This window comes from Tachypleus tridentatus, chromosome 13, assembly GCF_004210375.1.
Source record: "Tachypleus tridentatus isolate NWPU-2018 chromosome 13, ASM421037v1, whole genome shotgun sequence".
Taxonomy (NCBI): Eukaryota; Metazoa; Arthropoda; class Merostomata; order Xiphosura; family Limulidae; genus Tachypleus; species Tachypleus tridentatus.
The window spans coordinates 177,491,811-177,503,212 of record NC_134837.1 but is presented as its reverse complement, the minus strand read 5'-3'; positions in this window follow the sequence as shown (position 1 = coordinate 177,503,212).

Here is an 11,402-nt window from a genome sequence, read left to right as displayed (position 1 = left end):
ATTTTGGTATTGCTCTAAAAGTCTTTATGTTTTTGCCAGTTTTATTGCAGACATGTTGTTTTATGTTACAATTGTTTTGTTTTTCAGAATTAGTTTTGACTTTTTTTCTGGTGCTTGTATTTGGAAGAATGACCATAATTAAGATTTCAGCATTGGCCAGTTTTTAGAGATAATAGGTATTTATAAATATGAATGTTTTTTATCTTATTTTGTAGTTTATTTGATATACTGGTTGTTAACTTTATCATCTAACCAAAAATTAATTTCTAAACTATTTACTTGCCTCATGCAAAATAAACAAATAACATAATTTATCAACTGTCCGTTTGAGCTATATAGAAGCAGGGATGTGTTCTATCGGGTGTCCGTTTGAGCTATGCAGAAGAAGTGATGTATTTTATGGGGTATTCATTTGAGCCATATAGAAGCAAAGATATGTTTTATGGGGTGTTCATTTGAGCCATATAGAAGCAGAGATGTGTTTTATGGGGCCTTCATTTGAGCCGTATAGAAGCAGAGGTGTGTTCATACGATGATTAATTTGCAAGACAGTAAGTGAGGCATAAAGTTCTCATCAAGTTTTCATCAAATTTTAAAAGGCTATGCCATCATATTGCATCCCAACAGACCAACTGCTTCAACAACGGGCCTGGCGTGGCCAAGCATGTTAAGGCGTTCGACTCGTAATCTGAGGGTTGCGGGTTCAAATCCCAGTCGCACCAAACATGCTCGCCCTTTTAGCCGTGGGGGCGTTATAATGTGACGGTCAATTCCACTATTCGTTGGTAAAAGAGTAGCCCAAGAATTGGCGGTGGGTGATGATGACTAGTTGCCTTCCCTCTAGTCTTACACTGCTAAGTTAGGGACGGCTAGCGCAGATAGCCCTCGAGTAGCTTTGCGCGAAATTAAAAAAAATACAAAAACAGCTTCAACAGTAGTCGGAATTCTTCACCAAAAATACTTTGAGAAGATGCTTTAGAAACAGTTATATGACATTCGATATCCAATCAGAATAGCAGAAATCTCAGGATAACACAACCAAAGCAGTCGCTTCAACCTTAAACTGTTAATTTTTAAATACTAAAAGTGTTTTATCTGCTTCTATGTTGAAGTTAAAGTAAGATCATGGATATAAACACAGGAAGCATTTCTTCTCTTACTTTTTATGTTTTTTTTCATTATTGCAAGCTGTTGGAGGCAGTGTAATGGCATCATAAAAAATAAAAGGTTAATATTATCCAAGTTACCCTGTCAATTTTGTTCACCTCACAATACTGCATTTTTACTCTGATCGATAAGGGCTTTTCAAGATAATAATGTAAGAATTTGGTACATTTGTATTAACTAGGGTTGGACGTAGTCCAATGGCTAGTATGATGGGCTGCAGAATGTTAAATCCAAAATCGAAACTTGATATACAACTGAACATGTGCTACCCACTTTTAGCTATGACGTTTTATAACCACCAACAATTTAGTTAAATATAGTAGATAGCTTTGGCCTGTCAGTTGTAAGTTAGGAATAACTATATGTAAATCTTTGGGACATTTAACCTAGCTATTTTGTCGTGTATCATATAACGTGACATTTAGATTGAAAGTGACAAATATGCAACTGATCAAAATTAGTTTAAAAAATATAATTGATTTCGTTTATCTTATTTGGCCAAACAGTCATCAGGTGAAATTGAAACAAGGATCTATGCTTTCCTTGATTGGCCAAAGAAAGAAAAAAAAATTGACACACATTTAATCAATAAATAGTTTGTCCGCTGTAAAATAATTAATATCGAATAACGAATTATTCACATACTTCAATTAAATTAATGTAAGGTGTATTAGAAATGATTCAAAACCCTCACGGATATTATGCACATTTTACCATTATTTAAGGCCTAACTATATTTATTTGTTGGCCCAAGCTGCACTAATGATCCTTGAATAGGCAAAACTGCAGTACGCTGTAAAACTTACGTCCAGTCAAAGAATGTATTAAGCCTTTACATCATAGATCCTCCTTTAATTATCAGAACTTAAAGCGATTAACTTTATAAGCGTTGTAAAGTATTAACAGAAATTAATAAAATTCTGAAAGTAAAATAAACAGCTAGAACCTATTCTTATGTGCTATCATTAATATATTCATGTATAGACCTCATCTAACACATTTTGAAAGAGTTACGAAGAAAACAAGTATGGAAGAATTATATTCTGAAGATATTTACAATCTCAGAAACTTAAACTATTAGAAGCACTCGACTTTCTGAAGTTAATGTATAAATTATAAAATAATTCGTATAATCTAGCACTATTTATTTATTAAGTAATTATAGTTAACTTATTTAAATTTGACTTTTATGAGTTTTTTTCTTGCAAACGTTTAGTTTTGAAAGAACATGTCGTTAAACTAATATTGAAAATTAAGAAATGGTTCTTGTTTGTTTAAACCGTACCTACCTGTTTAGGTGAGCAAAACCTGAATATAATAAGAGAAAAAATGTGTCTTTTTCAAATCCGTATTTTTCTAGCTTATCTGTACTTCTTTCTAATATTTCAACGAATTTATCCCACAACTGAAAATATAACAAAATAAAGGAACATTTCAATTAAAACAATATTATACCTATAGACAATAAAAATAGGCTTAATCATGATGTGAAAATGAACGTAACGAGGTCAATTTTATTTTTTCTTTGCTTAAACTTGACAGAAAAAATCTTGCTTTTACAAACTTGTTCACTGAAACACTTCTCAACCAGCTTGTGATATAGTAACTAGTTTCAAACCAAATAAGACACTCGTTTAGAGACTGAGTTGTTCTGGCTCCAAGAAAATGTGTCCATTGTTCTTCAAAAGTTGCAAAAGTTAATGAGAGGTGATCTTCACCAAAATGAAAGCATGGCTATTTACATCGATAATAAGGTTGCCCTTTGTTTGCTTTTTGTTGTACATATGTGAAATTTCTTAAGGTTATAACTATTTTTGTGTAAGTAGCAATATTTTCAATTTTGTTTTATTTGTACCCTGTCGTTGATTTTAATTTGTACGCATTTTTTTATGAGATTGTCGAAAACCAAAGTGGTAGAACAATTACTACCATGGTATATTAATATTATGTGCTTTATATCTTTTTATTTTGATACAGTATCATTCTGAATTTGTCATTTATTCTGTATGTGCGCAAATTACACAAACACAAGCTGGAAAGAGTGATTAAGCTACTATTGTTCCTTGTCATTTAACTGAGGTTGAATCTGTCATATACATGGACGGCATGGTTGTATAATAATTTAGAAAACAGTGTACTTCAATGGTAGTTCAGGAGTTTAAAAAGTATCTTGTGGTTACGGGCTCACCTATGTTTGAATCAGAATGACCGATCGCGTGGTTAATACTAGTCACATTAAGTTAATACGTTTCTTGGAAAGCAAATAGAGTTGAGTTTAAAATGTCTTGTACATGGCTTCGGCCTGATCAATTGAAGTTAAAGCAACGAATGAAATCCGCCATCTCGTGATAATGACAGCAAATAAACTCATTTTGTTTGTAAGTTCAATAAATATAGTTTAATTTGTGTTCAATCCTCTTTCTTAACTCAGTTATTCAAGTACTATAACGTGATAAGTTTCTTATTGAACCTTCTGTTAAGAAATAGCCTATTGCTCAAAAGTTAATTCACTTCAACGTAAACATATCACACTACTAAATATGATAACTTAAATTTAAATGAAGTTCAAGTGATGCGGATCAAGTCATCTCATTAGCTTCAGTGTCAAGCAATTCTATTACACTATTAAGTTTTGTAATTTGTCGTATAGTATTCCAGTTGGTCGTCATTTTGATCGACTCTTTAATCTTGACAGTAGCCGAGTTAAAACACAACCTACATATGAGTTTATCCATTAAACTTTTATTTGAGGTCCTGATTATTCATAAATAACCATAGCAACAGGTTGGAACACTTCCATTATTTCTTTTCGAAATTTTCAGCACTAATATTAAATGGTTTCTAAAATATTAATTGCCAAATAGCAAAAAGTAGATTTGACGTAATATTTTCCAAAATTAGATAATCTTTGAGTATTTGTTCGTAAATGTTTCTTTATGTTTCACACCAGGTTCTCTCTTTGGTGTACGACAACTATTACAAATTATTATATTTATCAGAAAAAAGGTCGGTGTTAAGGCCTGGAGGTTAATTGTAGCGGCTGTGTATCGGGAAGTCCTACAGTCGAGTTGCAATATGTCTTAAAACACCCTCTTAATTATTACTTATGGGTTTTGTATTATAACTACTGGGCTGTAGGAAGCGGTAAGGCCAGTCATGCCATGGTCTGACCGTTTTTTCATGGCATGTATAGTTACAGCTTATGTATTTAAACTTGCTAATTGTAATTCAATACATTATATTGTGTGTATGCAGTGTTTATAGGTAAAATGGATAAAGATTCAATGTAATAGTATTACATTTTCAAACACCTTATAGAGGGTATCCCCCCCCGTCCCGGTCAGCACTTTCATATTAGAGATGGTTATGTTTGTAATATAGGGTTCTCTGGCTTGACTTTTTAGCTCGTTTATCACATAAACTGCCACTCAGTTTAAAAATACTTCATGCTTCAGAATACAAATTTGGTATTATAAATATATTAAGATTTTCTTTTTAACTCTACCAGAAACATGTATTTAAGTTACACAATTCTGTACTGTACGATGTCAGCACGTTACCGATACTTCATCCATACGAATAAATGAATCAATAATGTAATTATTCATGACATTTGTTTATAAGAAATATTTACAGAGCCACCTATGAGAAAGGAGCGTAAAACAATAGGAATATTTTAAGCCTGAAAGCTCATGCACAAAAGTATGGGCGCAGGGTTTCTCCGAGTTTCATAGCTGACGAGTCGGGTTTGAATCCGCGCGACACCACGAAACATTATCCTCACTTTAAGCTGATAGTACGTTATAAGAGTGTCAGTCATTCCTTTGCTATAGGGCCCGGGTTCGCGGGTTTGAATTCCTGTCACACCAAACATGCTCGCCCTTTCAGCCGTAGGGACGTTATAATGTGATTGCCATTCCCACTATTCGTTGGTAAAAGATTAGCCCAAGAGTTGGCACTGGGTGGTGATGACTAGCTGCCTTCCCTCTCGTCCAGTGGTTCCCAACCAGGGGTGCTCGCACCCCTTGGGGGTGCGAGATAACATTTCAGTTTTTTTGTTTATATTAAGGGTACTATCCTATATATTCAAAAATTACATTCGATTTTTATTTCTTATTTTTTTTGTTACAGACGTAGCTTTTCACCTTGTTACGATAAACTATCGTTTCTACCGTCACTGGCGCAGACCGAAATCTTAATGTACAACTGTAAACAAATAACACACGAAACGTGACCTAAATACTCGGCACAACTAATTAGATTACGTTCGTGAATGCCGTTTTAAAGTGTCTATTGTTTATTTATGCTATGTATTCACGTGATTGTGATTCGAGAAACTTCCAGAAGTATCCAGAATTAATCGATGACATTATGTGACGTATATTCGAGAATGTTCTAGAAAGTTTCGCAGAGTATATAAACTCGTGCGTAATGCTATAGTAGTTAGTGCATTGTTCATTCTGTGTTCGTGCAAAAAAACGTCATTATGTCAAAGAAAAGGAAATGGAATGATGATTATGGAACAACTGAGGATTTGCAAAAACCCCAGTGCATGCTTTGTGGCGCTGACCTTTCAAATGCAAATTTGAAGCCATCTAAGCTACAGGAACACTTCAACAACCAGCATGGTGGAGCAGCTGTTGCAGACCATAATGTTGAATCGTTGAAAGGTAGAAGAGCCCATTTTGATTCTCGAGCAACCCTTCCAAAATTAGGTTTTTTATCTGCTGACAAACCACTACTGATGGTTTCATACCACGTGGCGTATAAAGTAGCCAAATCAAAGAAGCCCCATACAATTGCAGAAGAGGTGATAAACCGTGTACACTAGAAATGGCAACAATTGTTCTGGGAAAATAAGCCTTAAACAAGCTTAAATTAGTGCCGTTATCAAATAATGTTATTCAAAACCGAATTGGTGATTTGAGTTCGGACATTTTGGACCAAGTTATCGCAGATAACAGGGCTAGACCCTTGAAAATCTTTCTCCAATTGGACGAAACAACTGATGTTGCAAATTTCAGTCAACTCATCGCACTAGTGAGGTATGTCCATGGTGGTGCCATAATGGAAGATTTCCTGTTCTGTGAAGATCTGAAAATAACCACAAAAGGAAAAGATGTCTTCCAGTGTGTGAAGGGCTTCTTTGCGAAATATGATATAGATATCCAAATTATTGGTTCTATGTTTACCGACGGTGTCCCTGCTATGCTAGGAAATAAATCAGGATTGCACTGATGAAACAAGAGATTCCGCACTTGCAAGGTACTCACTGTTTTCGTCATCAATATGTTTGGCATCAAAAACATTGCCTCCAAAGTTGAAAAAGGTCCTTGAGACTTCTGTGAAGACCGTCAACTGGATTAGGGGTCGTGCTCTGAACCACCGCCTCTTCAAGTCGCTTTGTGAATATTTTGGAAGTGAGCATTCAGTTTTGCTTTTCCACACAGAAGTCCGCTAGCTGTCACGTGGGAGAGCTTTAACGCGCTTCTTTGAATTGCGAGAAGAAGTCAAAACCTTTCTGAAGGAACGTGACTATTATCTGCCCGGAGAAATAGAATCACAAGAATTCAACCAAATGCTAGCCTATTTGAGTGATATTTTCACTCGCATGAATGACTTGAGTGTATCTCTTCAAGGGAAAAACATAAACTTATTGAAATGCTGCAAAAAGGTAAATGCTTTCAAAGCATTTGGTGTCGACGAATTAAAAGAGGGAATTTTTCAAATTTTCCATCACTCGAAGACATGGTAGGTGAGGATGAGTCCCTAATTCCATGTGCGTGTGAAGAAATTGTGGATCATTTGGAAATACTATCAAAGTGATTTGATGGATATTTTGGAGTAGAACTGAAAACTTCTGAAGAATGGATTATGAATCCATACTCCTTCAATTTGGATAATATGTCGGATGATGAAGAACTGAAGGAAGATCTTTTTGAACTGCGCACAAATTGAGTTCTTGAAATGCAGTTTGAAAGCAAAACTTTGGAACAATATTGGTGTTCGGCAATAGACATGTTTCCAATACTTTGTGAAAAAACACTAAATGTGCTCATCCCATTCGCGACGACATACTTATGTGAGTTTGAATTTAGTGCCCTTTTGTCAATCAAGACAAAATCTAGAAATCGCTTGGGTGCACAGGCAGACTTGCGGATTGCTATCAGCAACAAAGTGCTACGCTTTGAAAAACTCGTAAGAAATAAACAGGAACAAAAGAGTCATTAAATTTAAATTGGCTAATGAACATTTGAACATTTCAAATTCAAAGAAATTTCATGCATGGATGAAAATTTATTTTTTGTAGGCCATGTAGGGTTTATGCAACTTTTAGTTTGTTGTAATATTTTTTCCTTTCCAAATGTTTCGTTTTTGTTTATATATCATTAAAAACTAATTATAAAAATTTGTTTTAGCCACCTTCACCTTTATTCTTAACTAAGTAATTACTGTGAGGGGTGCGAGAACATATTAAATTTTTTTAGGGGTGCGGGGCAAAAAAAGGTTGGGAACCACTGCTTTAGTCTTACACTGCTAATTTAGGGACGACTAGCGCAGATAGCCCTCCTGTAACTTTGCGCGAAATTCAAAGCAAACCAAACCTTTACTATGGGTGGTGGGTTTACGAGCTGGTCAATAGTTCAAAATTAGGGCTAGCAGCAGATAGCGTTATTAACTTCACTATAAATACAAAATTCACATAAAACAGTAATGGAATCTGACACTTACCTCTGTTTTACTGGAGTTACCCGAACAAGCCTGAGGAACCTTGTCGCAAACACGAGAGAAATTGAATCTGTTTTGCAATAAAATATCAAAATTAATTTTTCATGTTTTAAAATATTTTTCAAAAATGTTTAGAAATAATATATAAGGCCCGGCATGGCCAGATGATTAAGGGATTCGAATCGTAAACTGAGGGTCGCGGGTTCGAAACCCAGTCGCACCAAACATGTTTGCCCTTTCAGCCGTAGGGCATTAAATGCGACGGTCAATACCACTATTCGTTGGTAAAACAGTAACCCGAGAGTTGGCAGTGGGTGATGATGACTAACAGCCATCCTTCTAGTTTTACACTGCTAAATTAGGAATGGTTAGCGCAGATAGTCATCCTGTAGCTTTGCGCGAAATTGAAACCAAACGTTCACTCTTTTATATTGTGAAAATTTTGATAAATATTTTGATTCACCGAGCTTATGAAATAGACATAGCCTTTCATCATGAAGTTAGACATATAAAAACATTTTGACAAAGAAATATTTCCAGTTAGATTTTATTTATGATTGTATTAAAAATATTTACAGACTTTGTGTAATCCTGAGACAATTCGACTGAAAAGGAAACAAGAAGAGACGACGAGAAGCAGATCGGATAAAATATGAACGATACACCAAACGGGCCGTTTCAGGGCCGGACATGGATCGATGGATCAGAGTGCCCTAACATGGATCTACAGATCCAATGCCTAAGATTTAGGTTGGGTGAAACGAGAGTATCCCGAGAAAACCCACTTTCACTGGACGGGAACGAATGAAGCTCGCCTGGTGCCCTCGTGATGAACTGGTCCTGAAAAGTGAATTGTACCTGAAACGAGACTGAAAAACATAATAGGTTAATAAAATGACAGATTGCAAGAATTACGATGTGTTGGACTGATTCAGGATAAAGTTATATTGGGATAAGTATTTACACCAGGATTTGGGAGTGGCTGCTATGTTCTTGAAGTCGGAAGTCAGTGAGTTGCGATGAGTGGATTTTTTGTAGTATTTTGTTGCTAGTTTAATGAATCGTTCAGAGATTAAAAGCTATAGCATTTGACCAGGAACCTTTATATATTTCAAACATTACAAACCATTCAACTTCAGTGAATTCATTTACGATGTTTGCATTTCGACGGGACACTAAATATCTTCGTTGGTAAAAAGTCGCGATACCAACCAGTCATGCTAGCTTAAGCGAGATGTAATAATATAAATTGAGAAAGAATTTTCTCGTCTTGGATCTGGATCACCAATAAAATATTCAGTTCTGGATTTGATATAAAACTCAGTATTGTTTGTACGTTTGTAAAACTCTTGTATATAAACCATCATTTGTAATAACTATTATTAATAACCTTTATTATGAACTGTATTGTTGTTTGTATATTAAAATATATTTGTGTTAAGAAAGAAAAATGTGTGTATGAATCTTGTTGACAAATATTATAAATTTAATACATATCAAAATTCAATTAACTTCTAAATTAAAATTTCCGGCTATTTTAAATAGTAATACGTAACGTACGTAAAATAATAAATCGGAGACTGTTTGTTTCTTTTGAATTTCGCGCAAAGCTATACGAGGGCTACCTACGCTAGCCTTTCCTAATTTAGAAGTTAAGACTTCGGAGACTCGTCCAAGGTAAATTAAAATACTTAACAAGTGTATACATCTCTTGTAAGGTGAGAGAAACTTATATAGTTAAATCCGGAAACAAACCCGAAAACAGAGGAAAAGAAAGTTCAACACTAGAATTAAAAACTTTATAAGGTTGTGATATTTTACCAGGTGTTTAAGACTCACATTTTATGAATTGCTTTTAAATAGAAAATATTAATATCAAAATAATTTTTGTGGATAAACGAACCATATCTGGGTTAACTTGTAGAATCAACACAAAACACACAAAAGCTTTTCAAGGCAGGTCTTCTCTACTCAAACTGGTAAAATGATGTTGTCTTAGTAGTGCTGATGGATCAATTGAAAACAACATTAATGATATTCTGTTAAGAGTTGTGTTGGATTTCTTTATCCTAACGTTATTGATAGCTTTCTGGTGGTAAAAAAACATCAATAAAAAAACCAAAACGCAAAATTAAAAATTTGTTTGTGTTTTTCCATGGACCTAATGAACCTCCATACCAGTTTCAGTGAAGATCCGTCTACACCATACCGAAGTAGGTACATGGACATACAAAAGAATTTTGTTTTTTCTGGAATTAAGAACAAAGCTAAACAATGAACAATCTCTGCCTTGTCCACCACGTATATCAAAACCAGATTTCTAGCGGTGGGGATCATTAGACATCCTGCTGTGCCACTGGGGGTGTGTGTGTGTGTGACATACAACAGATAACAGGCGGTTAAGAGTTGAACTAATGAAGTTATTGGCTGTTAGATTCTAGCCAAATCCTTGCTTTGAAATGTTTATTAATTGTTGCAGATTATAGGTTGTTATATTCTAGCCCAATCCTTACTTTGAAATGTATATTAATGGTTGCAGGTTATAGGTTGTTATATTTTAGCCCAATCCTTACTTTAAAATGTTTATTAATGGTTGCAGGTTATAGGTTATTAGGTTCTAGCGCAGTTTTAATTATAAAGTGTATATCAATGTATTTAGATTTTAGGCTGTTAGATTCTAGCCAAGTCTTGATTATAAAGTGTATATCAATGAATGTATTTAGGTTATAGGCTGTTAGCTTCTAGCCCAGTCTTGACTCTGAAGTGTATATCAATGTTTTCAGTTTATTGGCTTTTAGATTCCAACTCAACTCTTGATTATGAAGCGTTTAACAATATTTTCAGAATAAGGTTGCTTTACATTTGGATGCAAAACTAATATAAATATTCTAAACTGGTCAAACTTCTTGAGATATTATTAGGATAATGACCTAAAATACCTTTAATAGCGAAAATACTCAAGTTGTGAATCAATGCAATCTAAGCTCTATAAATTTTAATTTCACTACTTTGCATCTAACTAGTTACGACTGTATATTAAGCTGTCTAGATTAATAACTGAATTAACTTTCGGTTCTGAGTTCTCTAAGCAAATTGCTCTAATAATAATATGAGTAATAAAAGACATGTAGGTGATACTTTTGAAGTTTTCAAAATATTGATTATTTTAAATACGTTAGTGCTAAATATACGTCCAATATTAAATTAAAATTAAAATAAAGATATAATTATTTGTCAGGTATTTATATTTAAAATAATGTATGATAATAACCTTTTGAAGTATACAAGAAATTGCTGTTACTGGTAGTGTAAGTTGAACATTTTCTACGAGTTATTACGTAATAACATTTCATTTAATTACGCAGCTCTTGTTCAACCTTTTAATATTTATATTTACTATCTGGTACGCTACACTGTAAGTTGTACTTTCTAAACAGACTTCTAGTTTCAAGTTTTACTTAATATTTAAATTAAGTTGTACGTTAATTTCTCTCAATAAAAGAGTC